Source organism: Bos taurus, chromosome 5 (assembly GCF_002263795.3).
Source record: "Bos taurus isolate L1 Dominette 01449 registration number 42190680 breed Hereford chromosome 5, ARS-UCD2.0, whole genome shotgun sequence".
Taxonomy (NCBI): domain Eukaryota; kingdom Metazoa; phylum Chordata; class Mammalia; order Artiodactyla; family Bovidae; genus Bos; species Bos taurus.
In genome coordinates, this window is record NC_037332.1 from 8,439,029 (window position 1) to 8,464,469 (window position 25,441).

The window sequence follows — 25,441 nt, forward strand, 5'->3', positions numbered from 1 at the left end:
GTAATGGATAACTAATATGGAATCATGTTCTACTTACTAATTTCTTCTAAAATAAATTTACTTGTTTCCACATGCAGCTATTGGACACAACTTTTAAAAAGATGCAACTTTTAATTACTGGAATCTAGAGAGTGTGCCAAGAGTATTTTTTTTAATAGAGATTTTTATTAGGATTTCCTTGGTGGCTCAGAATGTAAAGCATCTGCCTGCAATGCGGGAGACCTGGGTTCGATGCCTGGGTCAGGAAGATCATCTGGAGAAGGAAATGGCAACCCACTGCAGTATTCTTGACTGGAGAATCCCATGGATGGAGGAGCCTGGTAGGCTACAGTCCATGGGGTCGCAAAGAGTCGGAAATGACTGAGCGACTTCACTTCACTTCACTTCAATATGATCCTTTTGTATGAGGACATTTATTGGAAAGCAGTGTTAGACTGGTAATTGATTCTTCTTTTTCTCCTTCTCTTCCACCTTCATCCTCCTCATTCTTTTTCTGCTTCATCAAATACCTGAGTTGATTTTAAACTAACATTTATTATCTTTCTCTAGCTATGAAATTACTCTTAAGATTTGAGGACTTTTTAAAAAATACGAGATAAATATTTACGTTTAGTTACAATTTGGGGGAATACACAAGTATTTGTTATTAAAACGATTAATTTGTGTCGTCTTCTTTTCCCCTAAACTTAGACTAAGGATCCTAAACATTACATAAATTGCAGAGATTTAATTAAAAACTTGAAGAAATGTGTTACTGTTAATTGAATTCTTGATACAGTTACCTTTGCAAACCAGTGTTAATGAAACTCCAGTTCAAAGTGGATGGGTTTGGGGAATTGAGATAGCTATTTATTTCCTTAACTGAGGTGCCATGATAATCTCCTCAGTAAAATAACCCAATTAGGAGAGTTCTCAATTGGAGCCATTGACAAAGTTTACACAAACTGGAAGCATTTCTAAGCAAAACACAGGGGTTCAAAGGCCAGTAAACAAGGTCAGTGAGTGAGAGAGGGAGATAACTTCTCTGCGTTTCAGAAGCCTTGCACCTGTGGAGCAGAGAATGGACCCGGTCCTACCGGGGCCAGGTTCCGCTCCGCCCCTTGCCATGCTTGCAGTCCCTGCCCCCTATCGCTGAATCTCCCAGTTTGGCTTCTCCGTATTACCAAGCTATAAATTGCCCTAGAGCTTAGAGGCAATCAGGTCAGCACTGCTCTCACAGGGGAAAAGCTTCTTACTTCCGAGCAGAATCGTTCAGGGGAAAGAGAGAAAGGAGGGGGAGTACCCACGCTTCAGTCGTCACGGCGCTGGCAAGGGGTGGAGAGATGGGGGAGGGGGCTGGCAGAAACTGCATCCCCAACATTGTCGCACTTGACCTAAGTCTACAAACTTACTGGTCGCCGCAGTGGAAACTCCCAGAGCGCTCTCCTCTGCCTGGCAGCCCCCGCTGCAGGGTGGAGTCGCTTCCCGGCCCCACCTAGGGGAAGGAGCTTCCCGTGCCCGCATCCCGGCATCTCCCAAGCACCGCACCCTTGATTCAAGAAAAGTCTCCAGGCGTCTAGAAAGGCTCCGATTATTCTTCCACCCCCGAACCCACACAATGGTATTAACAGTCTCCAGTGGCCCAGAGGGCCACCTTCCTATGGCTCAGGGTGAGGACTCTCCGGCGGACTCCTTTCTTATCCCCGCCCTGCTTTGCTTTCACAACTCCTCCGGGTCAAATAGCCAAAGACAAACTTCTGTCTCTTCTTCCCGGCTCCCACATTTTAAGACACCCACAGCCTGCAAACCCACACACATCGGAACTCCTAGGGCGCTGTTGCAGTCTGGGCATGCTCAGTATCAGGGCAGGTTTTGATTGAAAGTAAAAAAAAAGAAAGAAAAGAGAGAGGTGGGGGGGTGGGGGGGAAGCTTTTTATTATGCTGCCTCCCTCTCCTATGCTTATGGCTTGCTGAACAGGTTGCGAGGCATTCCTGTGACTACCCAGAGGGTTTATCGGATGCCCTTGATTACGTCTCCTTGGGATCTGACCCCCTCAGAGTTGACCGCCCTCCCCCAACGCTCCTCAACCCCCTCCTCAAGTCCCTGTCCGCTGTGGGGATGGAGAGACACTAACAGAACTGGGATGGGCGCTGTTGGCTGCGCGGATCCACCTATTATTAGTGAGCCCGGATTGGCTCCCTGGCTCAGCGTACCGGCGGTGGAGCCAATCAGGCGGCCGGGGCTGGGAGATGACGGGCGGCCGCCTCCTCACTGGAGGGATTCCTGGAGAAGCTGCAGTGTGGGGATGCTCTAGACCGAGTACTGCCCCCAGTGTCTTTCCACCTCCTCCTCCTGCAGCGGCGGCGGCAGCACTTGGCAGCAGCAACTTGAGACTGCACTGGGGCAAGCCCCCAGGGTGGTGCTCCCCGGAGAGCGGGGCTTGGTGCCCCGGAGGGGTGTGTGTAGGGTGAGGGCGGCCAGCTGGGACCAGCTGGTGGCCCTGGAAAACCTCCCACACACCCACACCCACACCCCCCTTTTGTGTTGCAGGCTGCCCCTCCAAGAGCAGAGGCAGCGAAAGGAGTCGTGTGCACCGGTCAGCCCCGGGAAGCTGTAGGGACCGGCGAGCAGGCACCACCTCCTGTTCCCCGCTCCAGGTAAGGCAGCGGGAGTGGCGGCACGGTCACCTCGGTGGTGCCTATTTGCTTAAATCCGTCCAGAAGGTTTTCTTCTCGGCACACTTGGGTTTTGGTGGGGGGAGACTGAGACCTGGGAAGGGAGCCCCGGGTGGCCTATTGTGAGCAGTGTAATGAGACCACATGTGCATCTCCTGGAGAAGCACTTAGCACAGCGCCTGTGATTCAGAGCCTGGAGTTGATGTTGGGCATCCCCCATCTTCTTCTTTCCTTCTCTCCTCCGCCCCCTACCCTCAATTTCTATCCCTCACCGCCCCCCGCCCCCAACTCCTTTCTCAATCTCTCTTCTCCCTCCTCCCAACCGAAGCACGCACAGGGCTTTTTTCTCCTCCTGGAGAGGATTGCCTTTTCTCTGAGGAAAGAGGAAGGTAGTGATGAAAGGAGAAAGATTTTTTTTTTTCCTGCTCAGGGCAAGGGAGAAGGAACAAGATAGAATACAACCTCTGCGAAAATTAGAATAGGGAAAGCAATTAAACTGAATAAAGGAAGTAGACAAGATGTGCAGAGAGGTGAAGCGTCAAGTTTGACTTGATCTCCTCCTTGCAAGAGGCTGTGTCTCTCACTTGATTCCTTCAAATGGAACAAAAATAAACCACCGTTTCAACCCACTTTCAACTGCTTAATTGCTCTTGCTTTTAAGTGCCCACCATTTGACTCTTCCTGCTTCTATCTGTCCTGTAGGGCTATTTGGTATTGTCCATCAGTGGCAATGTCTGAACTTGGAGAAGCTTTTCCAATAGAGGAAAAAAAAAAACAAAAAAACATTAATTTCCTGAGATTCTTTGGTATGGCCCTTATGTTGAGGAGCAATATACATATATAGATAGATATAGATATATGTACGTATATGTATAAAGTTTCAAAACATTTTTAAGTGACACTAATGCTATCAGGAGGCTTGGGTTTCTACTTTGAGAAAGCTAATCTAGTTAGCTTTGTGTATGTATTGATTTTGACTTTCTTGAAGATTAACCCTTTAAAATAAAGCAAACATTTAACTTTTGTGTTAAAGCTGCATTTGTGTATGAATTGTGATTTCATTCTCTCTTTCTGCTGTTTGCATTGTTTCCCAGATATTGAATTCATGCTTTGCCTTATTTTCTTTCAATAAGTATATTTAATAGATGTAAACGTGATGCTTATACAATTTTAGTACTCCATTTAGAAGGCACATGGAAGCTCAGTTGGCCAAGAATTCTCTTGTACTGGAACAAAGTTTAGAAAGTAATGGTAGGAAGATAGCCTCAAATTTCAAAAATCTTAATGGGAAAAATGTTTTTGTTTTCATCTTTTATTATAATACAGAGAAAGATGTCAAAACAACTCTGTGCCCTGGCTGCCTGCATGATAGGTTAAGTGAACAGGACTTGCTGGACAGAACCTTGATGGTAGCCTCAGAAATTTCTAATTGCATCCTCAGTGGTATAAGCTTTCCTTTCTTGTTATTCATCAGAGACAGATAAGTGATGGCTGTCAGATGGAAGGAGGTAGAAAGAAGTGCTTAGTTGAATGCAATGGGAAAGCATTCCAAGTGGATCCTACATGAGTGCAGAGAAATCAGCAGATGTTGGTGTCCAGATAAATCTTCCCCTTTGATTTACCAGAGGAAATGCCAAGTCTTACTTTTTTTTTTTTAATGTGTCCACTTGGGATAAGAAAAAGGAGCCTTCTTTCTCAACTCTGCTTGACCTTCCACACTAATCTATGTATCCCAGAAAGTATTATTTTCACTACATGTCTTTAGTCATCAAGTTTATGCACTGATCTAGAGAAGAGTTGCATTTATTTACCGTCAATGTAATAGGTGTTATTTTCTAAACTATTTTCCATTTGAGACACTTATCTTTCCTATTTCAGTAGAATTAACCTCAAGTCACAGAAACAAGATCTTCTTTCTAAGGCTTTGACATTTAAATGCCTGTTTTTTGGTTTTTTTTTTCCTTTTGAATGTGGTACCTCTTGAAAGCTAACTCTAATTTTTAGAGGTGCCACCTTTCGGTTGCAAGGACTAAAGGACAATTGTTTAATTGCCTCACATGTGTACATTTGAATTAACAAGTTTAGACATGAAGAGAGAAAGGAAACCGACTGCTTTCCATGTGAGCAAATTAAGATTTTACTTGGTTATTTCTCACCGTGTCTTAGGAAAGTTGCAAGTTTGGGCTTGGTTTGTGACATTTATGTTTGAAACTCTTAACAAATGTTAATTATAGCAGTGACATGTAAAAGACATGCACATGAATATTGAGTTTTTCACATGCTTACAAAAAAAATTACGCCTTTGTAAACCGGAAGTCAGAACTAATTCTAATATGTAGTGAGTGGATCGAAGTAAGACTTTAAATGATATATTGTAGGAAATTATTGCCCTGTCATCCCATAAAATGTTCTAGGATAACAGTTTCATACAACCTTCATCTTTTCTCCTTTTAAAAGAATATCTTAGTAAATCTTATTAATGTTTCAGAGCAAATATGATAATTAGGCTTTAATGTATTTTTATTAGAACTAAAGGTTGCTACTCTACAGGGGAAATCCTAAAATACTAATTTTATAAAATACAACACAATAGAGAATTGTTGCAGAGTAGTTTTGAACTTCATTTCATAATGGAGAATATTAGTTATTCTGTCTGGTCAAATTGTCAGATAGTTCTAGTCCAGAAATATGAAAATGGTTATGGTATTTACAATATTTGCATATTAGACTTGTTGCTAACTGAAAATAAAGCTAGAATATAGTAACTTCTCTTAATTGTATTTGCAAAATGAACTAGATGATTAATAAACAAAATGCAGAATATGTTAGATCTGAAAGCTAATTTGAAGTTGCCTAATGACACCATAGATATAACATCAATTCATCTCCTTTAAGTTCAATATACTAAATCAATTTATACTGAATTCCAAAATTAGGTTTTTACAGCCATCTGATCTTAAAAATCTCACACTTAACGTAGACAATTATGTGAGCCTGAAATTCTTTGAGCTCTTAAGAGTTCCGGTATGTGTAATAGCTAGGAAGAGATACCATTAATTCCAAATTGGAACGTAATATATTTTTTTCCTAATGGTAGTGATTAAATTATTTGGGGAAAGGAAAGCAAAAGTAAACAGTGTAATTACATAACAGAGCAAATTTGATGTAATATTACAGAAAACCAAGACCAAAGTTAGATTCTCTGGCATAGAATAATGTAGGGGTGGGTTTTACAAGTGTTTTGCTAAAAACTAATACTTACTAAAATTAAATACCTAAAACACTGTGACTCTAAAAATTTTTCAATGATTTGCTTGTCATAAATATATCTGTATCAAAAGTTTAACGTCTGAGATGCTTTCTAGTTGAAACTGTTTGCCATTGAAATTGTTCAAAGCTATTTAAATAGGAATAAAGTATATGGCAGTCCAAATAAATAATTTCAACTAGTATTTAAGAATATATGTATGTACACATGTGTGTATATATATATGTATGTGTGTGTATATATATGTATATATTATGTAATATTTTCTGAAAGGATTCAATACTATTGGGCAGTAGCATATAATCTGCTGAAACTAGGAAGTTCTTCTGTAAAAAGTACCATTTAATGAAAGATGACAGTGTCTTAGGGATGCTTTTAATATATATTCGGTTGAAAAGACTAGGAATACCCAGAGGCAAAATTAATGGGGGTATAGATCTTTCTCTTTATACAGCTCTTCTGTGGCTTAGGGAAGAAGTGATTTTCATATGAATCATGGATTTGAAAAAAAAATAAAACCTCTCAGTACAAGATACACTTTTATATGCAGGTAACAAATAACCTGAAATCATATTTTCATATGATTTAGACATAACAGGGCATTAAAGTTTCTTTCTAAGATTTTGTTTCTTTCAACATTTGCATAAAGGTAAATTTGTTCTTAATCTTTTATATAATCAACATGATTATCATTGCTTTTACAGGTAAGGGGGTTTCGATCGGTATCTTTAGTAATTTCTTTAAGAATGAGCATTATTTTTTCATAATGTTTTTACAAACTTGATTCAAACCTCTCCATTAAAGTGTGGCCATTTTTTAAAAGCAGGATTTAATTTTTCCTGTCTGAAGGAAATAGTGTTTTTCTTTTATCTTCTCTGTCATTTTCGGAGTGTTCTTTCTTGAAGAACCATTTTTATATTGACTACAAGATGAACTGTGATAGCTGGGCATGTATGAGCATCATCCTACTCATATGTGTTAATATAAGAAAATAAATGTATATTAAATAATATTGCAAATATAATCATGTTATCTACTGGAAGTAAGAGAGCACACAGTATTTTCTTGTTGTATAAGAATAAAACTTTAACCTTTGCTAGATTATTTACTTTTAAAATGTGCAGTGAGAAATGTTGCTATGTTGTAGGAAGAGTAAGCACTGGGGATGTTATTTCTATAGTTTTAAATATAATTGCAGAAGTCCTATATCAAGCAAACCTCCTTTTAAAATATTTGCTTTCCAAATTTAAAAACGTTATTTAAGAGAGTTCTAAAACAAATTGGAACCTATGTCAGAAAAACAGTAGCACATTTATACTGTGTTAGAAAGAAATTTTGTGACATGTCTTTGGAAAATCCAAAGCAGTTTAAAAAAATTTCTATAATTTCTATAATTTTTTCTACTTAGTTAAACCACAACTTCTAATTATTTAGAACTAATTCTGATCCTTTACAAATACATTCAATTCTGGGAAGGAATGTGGCACATTGGTTTCCATAACTTACCAGTAATGTAATTGAGAGGAGGTCAGAGTTCATCATTTTGGGTTTTGCCGTTGTGTAGATAAAAAGGAATCAATCATTTCTGTATTGGTCTCACTAGTAGTATGTTGAGCATATTAGTTATCCATGTACGGAGTCATTTTGTTGAAGAGGAGCCCTGGAAGACTGCAAAGCTTATAAAGATAATAAATGCCTTCTATATTTTAACTGTTTGTACAAAATGGGAGCTGGAAAATTCCCATGTAGAATGAGAATCGCCTTTCTCAGCTAGTATAAGAATCTGGTGAAATAATTTGGTTTCTGAAGTAGTTTGGTTAAAATGCAATTTCCCAGCGGCCCTGTCACACAACATTTCATTGCACATGCTAGGTAACAGTCCTGCTGCGGCAGCCCCCAGACTGTGCCTAAGACATTTAACCAAGTGACTCAGTCAAGAATGAATTTTGGTCAAAATATCCAATTAATTCAATCCAGGTATGATACTGAAACTTGGTCTTGCCTCATCCCAATAAACCTGCTATTTCTCTATTTGTTCAGTGTAGCTTTGCTTATAATTCTAAAGTGCTTAGAGTTCAAACAGTGCAATATTATTTTTGCCAAAGGGTATTATACAAGTAAGGAGGGTTATATGTTGTTTCCTGCAATAGGTGTTTTCTTTTTCTTTCTAAATCATTCACCTAGCTAATCAAGGATAAAATGCACATAGGTATTTAAGCACTGGTAGAGTCAGAGAATTATTTAAATACAAAGCCTTCTGATACTCCAGTTGCTTAAATGAGACACGATATCTCTTGTTGGCCTCCCACACCCTCCCAGACTACAACCAACTTTTACGCCATAAGCGAATAAAGAAGAAAGCAGACGAACACCTCTGGGGACAGTTCCCTGGGTGTGGCCTCCAGGGGACAGCCTTCTGTTTTTATCTGAGGCTCATTTCGCTTCCGGGCCAGTCTCCTTGCATGCCAACCCAAGCCTCACTCTAGCTGGAAGCAGATAATTGGATTTAGTAATTGCTACTTTCAGATTTATTGGCATATTTTCATCAACGTGAAGGCAAAACCACATGGAAATACTCACACAAAACATGCTCAGCTATAACAAACTTCATGTCAACACTTTCAAAGTGAGATGTATATAAGCTTTACATAATTGACAAAATAGCTTTTCTTTCATGGAATTTCTTTTGATTACTCACAAGTGACCCAAGCAAAAGGTGAGACTGTTAAAACCATGAATCAGTCTAACTTTTTAACTTATTAACACCAGTGGGTAAAGCTGAAATAATTATTTAAAATATTTTCACATACTTGCTGCTGCTGCTGCTAAGTCACTTCAGTCGTTTCCGATTGGCTTTAATACTTCCCGAGTCCACCTGTGTCTTGTTAGAGACTCAAGCATTCATGTACCTCATCCTGGTTATCACAGATACCTGAGAACTGGTTCCTACTCCTGTAGAATCTCTGAATACTACTGTGAAACATCACATAGTCTTGCTTTTAGGCTAGATTATTGGTAGTCTTTTTTTTCAGACATAATTTTATGTGAAAGTAACTGTACTTATAAACAGTATAGCAGCAAGCAGCAGGCTACACTCATGAAAACGTCAATTTGGAACTGTTTGCCCTTTCCTTGAGAAGGAGAAAGAGTCAATTAAGTATATCTTTTTTCCAGATGATGTTCTGCACACACACCCCCACCCTGGTATTCTGTGTATTATAAACAGTGGGTCGGTCCTTGTTCTCTACCCTTGAAATATGGAAGCTGCTATTTTCGAGGGAAAAGTCATTAACAAATTTTTTTTAGACAAATGACTTGATGGCCTTTGAAACAAGGATAAATGATACAACACAGGTTACCAAGGCCTAGCTAAGCTCCTCTAACAACCAGGCTCTGAGTTAGCATGATTATTAAGAGGAAAAGTTGTCACGATTTCTCAGGAGAAAGACAAGGTAGCAAAGCATGGAATCTGTTTCTGGCTTGGAGTGTCTGCCAGATCCTGGTTTACAGGGCTGGCTTTCTGCCTAATCCGTAGCATTTTTATCAGATTTGAGGAATGAATAAAGTGAACTGTTGGGCATTAGAGCATATTTCTAGAGCACTAACATCTCTTTTTAAATAGAATAACATCACTATCTTATTTTAACCAATGTCCAGAATCCAAGGCCACAAGTTTTATTTTTAAATATCTATAAACCAGACCATTATATGCCTAAAAGTGCTTGAATTTTTTGTCTTTGTATAGAATTTCCTGTACATGAAAGCTTAGTTAACAATGTGACATTGCAAATAATGTACCTATTTTTGTATTTTTATTCAATTATAATATTAAATATACAATGCCAAACAATCATCTTGAGATATAGTTGAGTTTAATAATTCTAGAAAAGCCACAAAAAGCCAAACTATTCCTAAATGGTTTAAAACTGCCCGCTTTAAAATTGTGGGGGAAAAAATGTACTTAAAATGCAAGGTTCCTGTTTGCTTTTGGATTTTTTTTTTTCCTGGAGAATCATAGGTACTCTCAGAACCATTCCTAGATAACACAGAATGAATATTAATGATAGGAGAGAGTCGACTCCTTCAGGGAAGAGTGGCATAGATGAGTTCTGTTATGCCTTTGAGAATCTGTTTCATCATTTATATATTGAACACAAAGCAACAGTTTGGTTTCTCTGACCGCTGGATTTTCAGACCCGTATGCGTTGAAGCATGTTACTACTCACTGCTGGAAGATTTGTTCAACTCTCCAGCTAAGGGCACGATACAGTAATTCTCTTATATTCTCTTCCTTCCCTGCCATTTTTTTTCCTGTTTTATCTCCTTCCTGCCTGCCTTCTTTTTCTTCCTTCCTTCTTTCCTACTTTTTTCTTCATATCTTAATGAATCACCTTACTCTAGAAACTACTGGGAACTTGGTACTCTAGACTCCATACTCATCTCTACCTGCTGAATTTATTTTTTTGTCAGTAACCGAGAGATTTCCCTCTTTAGTTTGTATACAGTTCAGATTGGTTTCACAAAAGGTATGTATAGATAAATAAGGGAGAGTAATTTGTTCGTGCATTTGGCACACTTAAATGGAATGTCCCATGATTTGAAAGTTTTTGAGAACTTCCGTGTAAAAATTATCCCAGTGGTAAGACAGTGGTATTTAAAAGTTCAAACAAATAGCATGTATTTTCAGGCATCTTTTCAAATTTTATTCTTCCAATGAAAATATTTACATCACTGTTGTCATGACAGTTGTATCTCACTGAATTTAAAAAAATATTATTGCCTTATATGCTTTTGATAATGAAGAGGTTCTCCATTTTACAGATGCACTAAAGGAGACTCAGAAGTTAGGTTACCTGCCTGTAATTACACACTTAGGAAGCCTTTAATAATTTTCACCTACTGACTCATACAGCTTCAGTGGTTAATAAAGAAAAACTCCAGTAAATTTTTAAATTCTCTCTAGTTTGCTCTTATGAAAAATAAAAACAAAAATCTAATATCTTCACTGTATGTTGAATAGTCTTTATTCTTTCTATTGAAAAGACAATGACAATTTAATATACTGTCATTGCTTTTGTGACTCTAATTTTGGAATAAATTTATTTTAAAAATTGTTCAAGGGATGATTCTCTAATCTATAAGGGAAGTCACTGATCCTGAGTCACTTGATTCAGTTAGCCTTGAGTCATTGCTATGTCACCATGATATTAAATGTTATCTTTATATATGTATTTCCTTATTTGTAAAGTACAGAGTCATAAGGTACCTCCTGGAGGCTACAAAGAGGTGATGGGGAAATGTGTGTTGTAGTTTTACTAGAAGATTTCCGACCTCATCTCACATTATTTTTCTCATTTGCACTTATACAACTTCTCACTGTTTCCTGAACATTGATGGAAGTTGTTGAATCTATTGGTTCTTTATTTCAAGATGGAAATGGCTAAGCAGGGAATATACTCAAGCCCCAGTTATTATGCCTTCCTAGTGTGAAGTCCGTCAATTGACAATTCTTACGTTAAGAATCAAGCACATTTGGAAATGATTACCAATAGCTGTACACTTTGCAATGTGGATTATCATAATTGACTTTCTAGATGATCTGCTCAAAGGAAATATGATTTTAATTGGGAAAGGCTTATAGAAAGAATGCAAGATTAATTGGAATGTAAGATTGGTATTTATAGGAGATTTTTGGACAAACACAAAATTTGTCCAAAATTTATGATTAAAGGTTAATCATATTCTTATACTCTTACTATGTCAGGCACTTTTTAATATACTTTCTATACTTCATTCCATTTAACATTCCTAAGAATTTTATGAGATTGGTACAAATTTATATTTTTTAGATGAGAAAAATGTGGAAAAGAAGTAACTTGTTAAGGTCTCACAACTGTTCTGTAGAAGGAATTGGATTCAAAGCCAAGAGTCTATTTCTAGAGTGAATACTCAACCATAAGAAATCATAATCATCAGACTCCTTAGTGGTAGAAGATGTAGGACAGATGGAAGCAAGGAGATAGAAGTGATCAAAAGAAGTTGAAGAGCCATAAGCAAACTGTACTTCATGGTTTGAGTTCAGATGACCATTATGGCAATGTGCTAAACACATGAAATTTGGAGTCTCATAGATCTGGGTATAAAGACCTCCTCTGACATGGTGAGCCTCAGTAAGATATTTTATTAATAAAAGCTTCACTTCACCAGGAATGGAAATGCAATGATTTTGCAAATTGTCTGCTGTTGTCAGATCTAATCACTCTTCACCCTTATTTATTAGTCAAGAACTCTTTCACTTTTTTAAAAGTTAATTTATTTACATTAATTGGAGGCTAATTACTTAACAATATTGTGGTTTTTGCCTTACATCAACATGAATCAGCCATGGGTATATATATGTGTCTCCCCATCCTGAACCCGTTCCCCATCCCATCCGTCTGGGTTGTCCCAGAGCACCTGCTTTGAGTGCTCTGCTTCATGCATCGACTTGCACTGGTCATCTATTTCACATATGGTAATACACATGCTTCAATGCTATTCTCTCAAATGATCCCACTCTTGCCTTCTCCCACAGAGTCCAAAAGTCTGTTCTTTACATCTGTGTCTCTTTTGCTGTCTTGCATATATGGTCCATATCACTTCTGTCCTTCTAAATTCCATATATATGCATTAATATACTGTGTTGGTATTTCTCTTTCTGACTTATCTCACTCTGTATAATAGGCTCCAGTTTCATCCATCTCCTTAGAATTGACGCAAATGTGGAGAACTCTTTAACTTTCAAAAAAGCCATCTAACTGAAAATGGTTTAGAGAGAAAGGGATTTTAAAGCTCATGTTACCATAATATCCAGGAATATTCTGGATTTCATCAGAGCTGAAAATGGGAAATCAAGCTATATGATCAAGATAGCCCGCAACCCCCATCCCTCCCTATCTCCTTATTTCTATGCTTCTCTGCCATTGCTTTATTTAAAATCAGGATCTTTCTTTAAAGTGGCAAGAATGTTCTCAGTGGCTACAGACATATAAGAAATCCCCATATAAAGAGAACACTTTTCTTCCCCAAAAATGTCTAGGATCATCTCGACTGGAACAACTTGGGTCACTTTCCCCAAGTTCATCACTATGGTGAAGGCTATGAAATAAGATTTTTTTCCTGAGCTGATCCTTGTGTCATCCCTGGATTTGAGAGTTGTACGAAGCATCACTCGACCACATAGAAAGAGAGTTCTGCTGTTAAAAGAAGGGAAATGACTAAATTTAGAGCAGGCAAAACAACAAATACCTAACTCATAAGGTTCGGGCGCTGACCATCAGAGGATGCCTGCTGGCATTAATGCTGGAGCAGACTCCTCCAGGACCCTTGGTTTTTCCAGCACTAAACCTTTAGTTGATGGGTCAGGATGAGATCCAGGGAATTCTAGTGAAAGGTCCATAGTGTTAATAGTTGAGGATGTAGAAAGGAGTGGCACTGGAAAGACTTGATGGTCACTTATGAACAGGTATGTACATAGTCAATAATTAAACAACTGCTATGACCATAACAGTGTAAAAGGAATGCATTTCAGAGGCTGAGGGCTAAGTTAAGTGTCATTTAACTCTAATTGGGTCCTTGCCTTTTGCCTTGCCTTCCTCCTTTTTAATGCAGTGAGGGAAATACTTAACTAATTTGAGGACTCTTAGATTCAGAGCTCAGAGGGCTTATTTAATAGCTAAATCATGTGCAACTCTTTGAGACCCCATGGACTACACCACACCAGACTTGCCTGTTCTTTACCATCTGCTGGAGTTTGCTCAAACTCATGCCCATTGAGTCGGTGATGCCATCCAACAGCCATGTGCAAGGCCACCTGTGTATATGTCAATACCTCAAATTTTTTTGTTTTGCTTGAGGCCTTGTTCTCAGGAGTTTATATAGAGTTTTATTTTAAGATTACCATAGCTACTTTTGTATTGATACAGATGCAATAGAATAAATTTGTACAAAAACACTATTACCTTTTCAAACTGAAAGGAAAGGGAATTATTAGAGAATAATGACCTTTCTTCATAAGCACCAGGACATGCCTGTTATATGCCAGGCACTATTCTGGGTACTGGGAATATACAAGCGAACAGAGTAGACATGTTCCTTGCATTTAGGGAACTAGCATTCTAGGGAAAGATACAAACAGCTAAAAACAACAACAAAACTAAGGTAGTCTTAAAATAATGAGCAATGCTACTACAAAAAAAACAGGCTAATAAAGTAAAACTGGGGACTCTGGCCAACCAAAAATATATAAGTTGAGGCATGAAAGACTATGTAAACATCAGGAAAAGAGCATAGTAGACAGAGGAGTGGGGGTGAGTTTATTCTACTTACAAAAGAGATAAAAGGTAAATACAGCTGAAGTTGTAAAGATACTGGCTTCATGAGTGCAACCCTGTTTTAATATTTTAACTAAAAACCATCTACACACATTATTAAGGATATTTTCAGAACAAGATGATCATACTTCACCTCAATGTTACTTAAATATATGTAGCATCTTATTTCTGTGTAATATGTTTCCAGTCTATGTAGTCATGTGAACATTTTTTGTGTAATTATAGTCATGGAATACATACTATTTCCACCCTGACTTTCAAAATGCTCTCTCAGGTGACTACCAGGCAGATGTTTTTATCTTCCATTTTCTCTTTTGTAAGAGTAACTTCTTTTCCTTTACGACATAGATTCCTTAGACAGTTTCTATATATCTTTTGTTAAATCTTAATAGCCTTTCTCCTTTTGCCCTCATTTCTAAGGGAATTGAACATGCAGCCCACCCTCAATTTTTAGGGTTTCTCTAGATTTAAATGAATACCTTGGCTTTTTAATCACACTGTTCTTTTTTCCTCCATGTAATTTCCTTCTGAGTATATATTCGATTATATCCAACAAAACTGAAATTTTGATTTTGACACAAAAGTAAATAAACACTGAAAGCAGAAAGAAACAAATCCTTTTGTGTCAATTATCATTTAGACAGCAAGGGTCTCAGAGCATTAACCAGAAATTATTTTTCCTCTATCTGGTCTCATTCCTTGGTTTCAAGAACTCAATAACCCGAGTCTACCTGGGTCAGTCTGTAGTAGTAAACTAGGCGCTTACAGAGGCGTATTAACACAGTCAGGGGTAGTCCAGTGGCATACCATATGCTGCAGCAGTCATGAATTAGTAATTACAGCGTCAGTCTTGAATGGCCCTCTTTTCCCTCTTAAAACTCCTATACACATTATATGCTGATAATAACATATTTCTGAAGAAGTATTCTTTGCCAAATTCACACAAGACCACCCATATGAGAGGTGGTTTATAGTGAAGTATTATAATGGACCATTCTTGTCAAGTGATATACTCTGTTTTCCTTACCTGTGGGCACCAGGCTCTTTTGTATCCTAAATATCTTGTTTTTCTACATCTGTACATTTATACTTGCATGTGTAGTATATTTAGATTTTTAATGTATGTGATCACACGAAAAATTACAAGTTTTTCAAGATTTTGCAATGATATATATATATATATATATATATATTTTTATCATCTTTTGACTCTGACAAACAGTAGGAAAAGAGCATTCCATAAAATGTTTATTGAATAAGTGAATTAATCCACCAAATCTATATTTTCTAATGTTTTTGAATGACATCCAAACACAGTTTGCTGCCAAAGACACATACACATTATATGAACAAAAGTTCTATGAACTGTTTCTTACTGGTGTTGTATTATGATACCTCCTTTTCAATTCTTTTCCTTTTGCCCTTAATTCATTAAAAAAAAATACTGGTTGTGACCAGTTAAGTTAATGTAACAGCATACTAAGCACACCAATCTGCAGTTTTAAATAAAAACAGTTCCCTAAAAATGTTTATCAATTTTCAAAGAATTATAGTATATTTCCGATCTCATTAAGCATACATAAGTATAATATAATGGATATACAGGAACTTGCAGTGGCTTATTTGAAACATAAAAGTATCATACTATAAATGAATGGAATTCAAGAGCTTTCCCAGATCAAAATTATAGTGTTCTCAACTGTAGTCACATATAGGTGACTTTGTGTGAACTTACACTGTAGTTTTTTAAGCTCGCAATGAATCTGGCACCACTTGCTCTTACTGGTCACTCTCAACCAAGCAGTTTAATGTTTGTCTGCTATCTTCTGAGGAATTCAGTTAATTGCTCTTAACTAAATGCTATTAATCTTTTTGTTTGTTGCAATGGTGTCAATACATTTTACTTCTCTTTTGGTTATGGATAAACATTTTTATAGAGTAGAAGAGAATACAGAAATGTGACAGATTATTTCTTTCTTTAAAGTGGTGAATAGAGACCAGTCTATGGAGCCGACAGTGAAGACTGAGCTTAAATATTTAGAGTTTCGTGTTCAAAAATAAAAACAAGCAAACAGTATAACCCCCTCAATCTGTCATTAAGTTTGTGATGTGGTGATTTTACAGTATGGTCTCCCTGATACCTCTCTGTGCTACCAGGAGACGATCTGCAGTTAATCATGATGTTTCTCTGCAAGGGAATTAGATATTAAAGTGGCTCAGCACAGAGATGCTTCTTTGGCATTCCTACCGCCCATGTGATTTTTCTCACGATAGTGGATAAGGTTGGAGATTATGTCCTCAATCTTTTAGTCATTCATCAATCTGCCCAAAAATATCTAAGAGCACAAACTCTCAGACACTGCCAACCACTTATAGAAAGAAGCAAGTGCTGCTGCTGCTGCTGCTAAGTCGCTTCAGTCGTGTCCGACTCTGTGCGACCCCATAGATGGCAGCCCACCAGGCTCCCCCATCCCTGGGATTCTCCAGACAAGAACACTGGAGTGGGTTGCCATTTCCTTCTCCAATGCATGAAAGTGAAAAGTGAAAGTGAAGTCGCTCAGTCGTGTCCGACTCTTTGCGACCCCATGGACTGCAGCCTACCAGGCTCCTCCGTTCATGGGATTTTCCAGGCAAGAGTACTGGAGTGGGGTGCCATTGCCTTCTCCGACAGAAGAAGCAAGTAGTCATAATTTATTCAGATCCATGCTGTGAAGTAGTCAGGATTGGTTAGGATATGCTATGGTAACAAACAGTAGAAAAGCCTCAGTGACTTAAACACATAAACCTGACTTCTTGTTTGTACAGCGTAACCGTTGTGGAAAAGTATGTGTGTATTTGGAGGGGGTGGCAGAAGATCCTCTGGTTTGTGTCATTCAGGAACAAATACTGTTGAGAGCTTCAGTGACTTATAACACTGTCTCTCCAAATAATGACATTGATACAACGGTATTAAGAATTCACTGCAGTCAGAAGGAAAGCTCTGGATGGTTTCTCATCAGCAGTTAACTACTTTGACCCTGTAAGAGGCATACAGAATTTCTACTTAGAGACCATTTGCCAGATCCAGTCAACATGGCCTCCAACTACATGGGTTCTCCAAGTGTTTTAAGCTCACAATGAATCTGGCACCAGTGCTGTTACTGGTCACTCTCAACCAAGCAGATTCATGTCAGTCTGTTTCCTTCTGTTAATAGCTTTTAGTTGAATGATGTCAATATATTGTACTTCTTTTTTGGTTATGGATAAACAATTTTATAGAGTGGAAGAAAATACAGAGATGTGATGGGATATCATTAATAACTATGAATACTAGGGGCCTGAAAGGACAGGATGTTGCCAAGTTCTTGAAGCCTCTTTTATTAGCTGCAACAGGAAAGTGAAAACTTTCTGAAAGCATGCGAGAGTGAGTGATCAATTAGTCAGACAGCTATGGCTTCACAGAGGAGGCGATGCATGCACGAGCTGCACTCTAAGGGACTTTTCCATTATCATAAAAGACACTTAGTTCATTATTTAATTAAGGCTTCTCTTTTTTACCTGAATCTCAAACACTGAATATGTATTTAAGCATGCCAGCACTCCTGTAGGTTTGGTGAGTGAACGAAATCATTTCTGTCTTACCAGAAGTGCTGACATAAAATACAACTGTCAATTTAACAAATTTATTTGGGTATCTTCCCTGATCGCTCAGTTAGTAAAGAATCTGCCTGCAATGCAGGAGACCCTGGTTTGATTCCTGGCTCGGGAAGATCTGCTGGAGAAAGGATAGCCCACCCACTTCAGTATTCTTGGGCTTCTCTTGTGGCTCAGCTGGTAAAGAATCTGCCTTCAATGTGGGAGACCTGAGTTCGATCCCTTGGTTCGGAAGATTCCCTGGAGAAGGGAAAGGCTGTCCACTTCAGTATTCTGACCTGGAGAATTCCATGGACTGCATAGTCCATAGGGATGCAAAGAGTAAGACACGACTGAGTGACTTTCACTTTCACTTTTCACTTTCCTTTGGATATCTCAAAGACACCTCAGATTCATCTTGGAAAAACTAAACTTTCAGTTCTTTGATACTAATAAATGATTCCATTTTCCGTCTAGAAACCTGGGAGTCATCTTTGTTTTCTTGTCTCTCTTGACCTCAGGTCTAAAATATTTGATAGCTTTATTATTTTTAGTTTGTAGGTACCTTTTAAATCTGTTTATTTTTCTCTATGTCATCACCACATCATAATCAAACCAACCTTGACTTCTCAATTCTCCTATTCTTACTCAGACTTTCCAGTCCATTTATTATCTGGCTCCTCCTATTCAATAGAATAGTTTCTCGTATTATCTCTCTCATTCTCAAGTGCAGGCCCCTTTGGCCTTCAGTCAAGTTTTAATGCTCCAGACTTCTTCCTGCCTCAGGGCCCTGGCACAGGCTCCTCGCTATGCTTGGGTTACCATGGGACATGTCTACTGTGGGCAGACACTAACGCTGTAAACTCAGCAGTGCCATGTGGCCAGCTTTTTAAAACTAATTTTTATTCTTTAGATCTGAGAGTAAAGGTTCAGTTTTTCCATATTATGAGTTTAAATATATCCCTTTTCAAAATGCGGCAGAGTTGTCAAGAACTGGCAATCATTGTGTGGTAGAAAGGGATTTGAACAGTAATTGAAACATTTTTGTAGTTTGGAAAACCCTAAGTAGAGTATAAGTTTGAAGATGTTGAATAGTTAGCTGCAGTTAAAGAAGAAATGTATTTATAAATTCATCTCATACAGGTGAGGGTACAGAGGAAACAATTCAATTGAAGGGAATCTTTAGTGGGATATAGAACAGTGCTTTAAATATATATTGCTATAATCTTAACCTTAGGATTTTTTCCAGTTTAGAACATATTTTCTCAAAGTCATGCCATCATTTTCCTCCCCTTGTTTGTTTCTTTTCTTTGTAATGGGAACACTCTGCTCTTCACATCCTCTGGGTGTGAAAACACATTTTCAGAAAATACTTGAAAAAAATGCAGTGAAAAATAAATCTTCTAACTAAAGATAAAATAGTGAGGCTGTAACAGAAATACAAATTGATATGATTTTTTTAAATCTCTGAATACTGAGATTACTGAGACTGAAAAATCTGAGACTGTGTTAAAAAATCTCTTAGATTTATGTGTATATTTCTATACTTTTCTTCAAACAATAATTCACTACATTATAAAATTATAACAATGAAGAATTAATGCTTATCATATTGTTTCCAATTATATCATCAGTGTCAACTGATCTAGCTTAACACTTAACTAGTTCAGTTCAGTTCAGTCGCTCAGTCATGTCCGACTCTTTGTGACCCCATGAACCACAGCATGCCAGGCCTCCCTGTCCATCACCAACTCCCAGAGTTCACCCAAACTCATGTCCATAGAGTTGGCGATACCATCCAACCATCTCATGCTCTGTCGTCCCCTTCTCCTCCTGCCCTCAATCTTTCCCAGCATCAGGGTCTTTTCAAATAAGTCAGCTCTTCGCAGCAGGTGGCCAAAGTATTGGAGTTTCAGCTTCAGCATCAGTCCTTCCAATGAACACCCAGGACTGATCTCCTTTAGGATGGACTAGTTGGATCACCTTGCAGTCTAAGGGACTCTCAAGAGTCTTCTCCAACACCACAGTTCAAAAGCATTAATTCTTCAGCACTCAGCTTTCTTTATAGTCCAATTCTCACATCCATACCTGACTACTGCAGTGGAAAAACATAGCCTTGACTAGACAGACCTTTGTTGGCGAGGTAATGTCTCTGCTTTTTAATATGCTGTCTAGATTGGTCATAACTTTCCTTCCAAGGACTAAGTGTCTTTTAATTTCATGGCAGCAATCACCATCTGCAGTGATTTTGGAGCCCCCAGAAATAAAGTCTGACACTGTTTCCCCATCTATTTCCCATGAAGTAATGGGACAAGATGCCATGATCTTCATTTTCTGAATGTTGAGCTTTAAGCCAACTTTTTCTCTCTTCTTTCACTTTCATCAAGAGGCTTTTTAGTTCCTCTTCACTTTCTGCCATAAGGGTGGTGTCATCTGCATATCTGAGGTTATTAATACTTCTCCCGGCAATCTTGACTCCAGCTTGTGCTTCTTCCAGCCCAGCATTTCTCATGATGTACTCTGCATATAAGTTAAATAAGCAGGGAGACAGTATACAGCCTTGACGTACTCCCTTTCCTACTTGGAACCAGTCTGTTGTTCCATGTCCAGTTCTAACTGTTGCTTCCTGACTTGCATACAGATTTCTCAAGAGGCAGGTTAGGTGGTCTGGTATTCCCATCTCTTTCAGAATTTTCCACAGTTTATTGTGATCCACACCCTCAAAGGCTTTGCTGTAGTCAGTAACACTTCACTAAGTAGGAACTTAAAACACTTTGTGGAAATTACTGGATGAATCATCCTGTTGATATCTCTTTTAAAATTTGTTTCTCATTTCTACTTTTCTTCAAACTCAATGTTTGGCCTTGGTAATGAATCTTTATGAACTGAAATTAGTTATAGTTGACTTATTTCATCCAAGGTGAAACATGATTTATTTTCTTTAATCAGTCTGTACTTCTCTAGAATAAATCATCCCCCTAGCTCACTACTGAGTTCCAAATGAACGTGTGCTAATTCAAATGTGATAGAAAATTAAGAGTAAATCACATTATATATTAATTTATTCCAATTCCACTTTAATGGGGCCAGTATTTTGGATTATTTGGGTCAGTGCTAACTATCTTTGAAACAGATAATCATTCTTTTGCTTTACTTTTCTCCTTTTATCTCCTTTCCACCTTTTCTTCCTTCCCTGTTTTTAATGATTTCTCAATTTTATAAAAAATATCTATTGCACTCAAAGCACAGAAAAAGTTCTATTAATAAGAAAAATAATTCTTTCTGTATAGATCTTCAATATATGTTTAATATTCTACATTGGAAACTGGCATTTTTACAGAAAAATATGGTTTATTGCTACTAAAGAGTAATGTTTTTAAAGAAATATTTTAGCTTGATTTTTTTTCTTTAATGAAGTACAGTTGATTTACAAACTTGTGTTAGTTTCTGGTGTACAGCAAAGTGATTCAGTTACACATGTATATACACATTTTTTTTTCATATTCTTTTCCATTATGGTTTATTATATGATATTGAATATACTTATTTGCCTGTGCTAGACAAGGACCTTATTGTTTATCTATTTTATATATAGTGTTAACTTGATTTTTAAATGAAAAAGTATTTCATTAAAATATTTATAATATTAAAATAATCCAAAACTATGTGAGTTGAAAGTGACTTCTTATCTTCCCAAAGTCAACCATTGTTAATAGCGTCTTATATCCCAAAGCATAAATATGTCCACATGTAAACATACATCACATTTAAAATTAATGTTCCATTATATATACAATGCTTTATACATTTTTAAAATACTGTTATTTATCTTGTATGATATTTCATTTTGTACAAACTATGATTATTTCATAGTGAACATAATATATTTTGTATGTTAGAGTTAGAGCTAACACTTTTGGTTAATGTAACATGAACTAAATATGTGGTTGTTGTTGTTCAGTAGCTCAGTTGTGTCCAACTTTTTGCAACCCCGTGAACTGCAGCATGCCAGGCTTCCCTGTCCTTCACTATCTCCAGAAGTTTACTCAAACTCATGTCCCTTGAGTCAATGACACCATGCAAACATGTCATCCTCTATTGTCCCCTTCTGCTCTCAATCTTTCCCATCATCAAGGTCTTTTCCAGTGAGTCAGCTCTTCTCATCAGGTGGCCAAAGTATTGGCGCTTTAGCTCCAGCATCAGTCCTTCCACTGAATATTTATGGTTGATTTCCTTTAGGATTGACTCGTTTGATCTCCTTGCAGTCCAAGGGATTCTCAATAGTCTTCCCCAACACCACAGTTCAAAAGCATCAATTCTTGGGGACTCAGCCTTCTTTATAGTCCAACTGTCACATCTGTACATGACTACTGGAAAAACCATAGCCTTGACTATATGTACCTTTGTTGGCAAAATGATGTCTCTGCTATTTAATATGCTGTCTAGATTTGTCATAACTTTTCTTCCAAAGAGAAAGCATCTTTTAGTTTCATGGCTGCCATTACCAACTGCAGTAATTTTGGAGACCAAGAAAATAAAGTCTGTCACTGTTTCCACTGTTTCCCCATCTATTTGCCATGAAATGATAGAACTGGATGCCATGATTTTAGTTTTTTTGAATGCTGAGTTTTAAGCCAGTTTTTTTACTCTCCTCTTTCAATTTCATCAAGATGCTCTTTAGTTCCTCTTTGCTTTCTGCTATTAGGGTGGTGTCATCTGCATATCTGAGGGTATTGATATTTGTCCCAGCTTGTCCTTCATCCAACCCAGCATTTCTCATGATGTACCCTGCATAGAAGTTAAATAAGCAGGGTAGCAATATACAGCCTGACGTACTCCTTTCCCAATTTTGAACTGGTCCATTGTTCTATCTCCGGGTCTAACTGTTGCTTTTTGACCTGCATACAGGTTTCTCAGGAGGCAGGTAAGGTAGTCTCGTATTCCCATCTCTTTCAGAATTTTCCAGAGTTTGTTGTGATCCACAGTGTTAAAGGCTTTAGTGTAGTCAATGTTTTTCTGGAATTCCCTTGCTTTTTCTATGATCCAGTAGATTTTGCCAGTTTGATCTCTGGTTCCTCTGTCTTTTCTAAAGCCAGCTTAAACATCTGGAAGTTCTCAGTTAATGTACTGTACTATAATCACATTTACCATGTCTTTGTTTAAGGGTGCAATATGTTAATCTCAAGGATTATAAAGTGTTTAAAGTTGTAAAATAATTAAAAATAATCTTGCCTATTTTGCCTGCATTATGAGTATTTTACAATAGAAAGAATTTGGAAAATATTTGAATGAATATGAAATTTTTAGGGGTCTTTGCAAGCTTTCTTTACATGTAGAGAGCTTTCATTATATGCCAGTTGCTATACCAAGTATTTTAGTGCATTGCTCATTTAATACTGTTTCAAACTTTTTATGAGGTGTGTACCATTGTTATGACCATTTAGGAAATGAGAAGTTTTTTGTTTGTTTTTTTTTTTCCCTTCCCTTTGGGCTTTCCTGGTGGCTCAGACAGTAAAGAATCTGCAATATCTGGTGGCTCAGACAGTAAAGAATCAGCCTTTATTTAGACAGTAAAGAATCTGCAATCCAAAGATCCCCTGGAGAATAATCCTCTCCAGCGAAGATCCCCTGAAGAATACCCACTCCAGTATTCTTGCCTGGATAATCTAATGGACAGAGTAGCCTGGCAGGCTACAGTCCATGGGGTCGCAGAGTTGGACAACTAAGGGACTAATACTTTCACTTCCACTTTTTTCTTCTCTCTCTCTCTCTCTTTTTTTTTTTTCTTTTAGCATTTTATACATGTCATCTGTGTCTTGGGGCAAGTAGATAAAAGTTGGTCTAACTTCAAGGCATCTGGGAAAGTGGCAAAGAAAATCTTTTTATTTATTTATTTTTTGCTTGAAAGACTTACTAATGAATGCACTTTCAGACATTTAGGGGAAGAGAAGCATTAAGGTTCATGAATATAGAGTAAATGAAATTGGTTCTAAAAGCCATCTCCCACAAAATACCTGGATTGACACTGCTTTTCAAGTTTAATTTTTTTAGATGAAATGCTTTGCAATATTTTGCATTTAATTTCATTTTAAACAAAAATATATCAATATCAACATTTCAAATGATACCCACTCTACTGAAGGCCTGTTGTGAGAGTTATAAGACTTATGATATAATTCTCTAAAATTAACCATCATCCAAGTAGTGCTTATCATAGTCAAATTCGTACCAACATATTCAGAATTAAAAAGTATTTATAACCCTTATAGCTGTGATGATCTGTTTCAGTCAGTATAATGATGATCTGTTTCAGTAAACCATCAGGGAATATTTTTCTTTACTTGCTTACTATGAGATGAACATTCAGCCAGAAATTCTACAGTTTTTAAAGGCAGCATTTTTAAGGAGAAATCTTCAAAATGATAATTGTATCTATAATTGCTATTATTATTCTTACTAATCTTGTTAGAGTTGTTCACTTTTTGAAATGCTTCAGAGATCACTTTTTCCATTTACCTTTTTTGAACTCTTCTTCACTTTACATTGCTCAGTATACCTCTCCCTGGTAATGGTTAATATCTTTGGTAGCTTCTGAGTCATGCTTTATCAGGAAACCAAGGGTGTGATTTGCATCCCAGCATATCCTCCTCCTTCCTCCTACTCACTGTCACTTCTATTTTTACTTTAGAGCATAAGGTTCTTTAAGGCATTTTGTATTCTGAGGTTTCCCACATCCACAGATTTTACTACCTGCTCTTCTATAATAAATGTGTACTTGGTAACAAATCCTTACTAGGGAAAGACTGTGGTAGCTAGATTAATACCTAAGGTCAACACTTTTCTTTTCTCCTACATCTCCTACTCTTTCCCCTCCTTGGGCTGACTGTTATCAGTTTTCTGCCCCACTTCTCCCCAGGTGCCTGGCCCACTTAATTTTGTTAAACCAATAAAAAAAATGACTTGGTTATCTATAGTTAAATCTGTTAAAAAGCATTTATTGAATTCCTGTTCTATCCAGGGATGTTTGTTAAACACGAATCCAGGATATATTATCCTTGAATCCATATCACCTCAAGGATTTCAGAATATTTTCCTTGAAATTGGAGAAGGGTTGGCAACCCACTCCAGTACTCTTGCCTGGAAAATCCCATGGATGGAGGAGCCTGGTGGGCTACAGTCCATGGGGTCACAAGGAGTCGGACACGACTGAGCGACTTCACTTTTTACTTTTTTTTCCCTTCCTTGAAATGTGGGAAACATGTGTATGTTTGCAGATGCCTTCTTTTTTTGTGGTATAAGCTCATATTTTCCATCAGATTGTCAAAGGGTAAAGATGTCAAAAAGATCAAAATGCACCCACAAGAGAGGAAAAAATGCATAAAACCCATTCCTCTGGAAGAGGAGCTTACAATACAGGTGAAATTAACAGGTAAATGACAGTATAAAAATAAGGGTGAAGTGATATATAGTATAATATGTAAGAAGAGAAAAATCAGTAACACATTGGTTGGGAGAACTGGAACTTCATCTGGGT

General features: G+C 37.5%; 1 protein-coding gene across 7 annotated transcripts in view; it reads left to right on the forward strand.

Annotated features, from left to right (window-relative positions):
* The first annotated feature begins 2,253 nt into the window (after positions 1–2,253).
* Positions 2,254–25,441, forward strand: part of SYT1 (synaptotagmin 1) — a 608,923-nt gene continuing 585,735 nt past the window's right edge. For 6 of the 7 annotated variants that reach the window (XM_059886099.1, XM_059886101.1, XM_059886096.1 and 3 more), the window contains exon 1: positions 2,254–2,637. The gene's annotated coding sequence lies outside the window, so the exon portion shown is untranslated. 7 annotated transcript variants of the gene reach the window in all.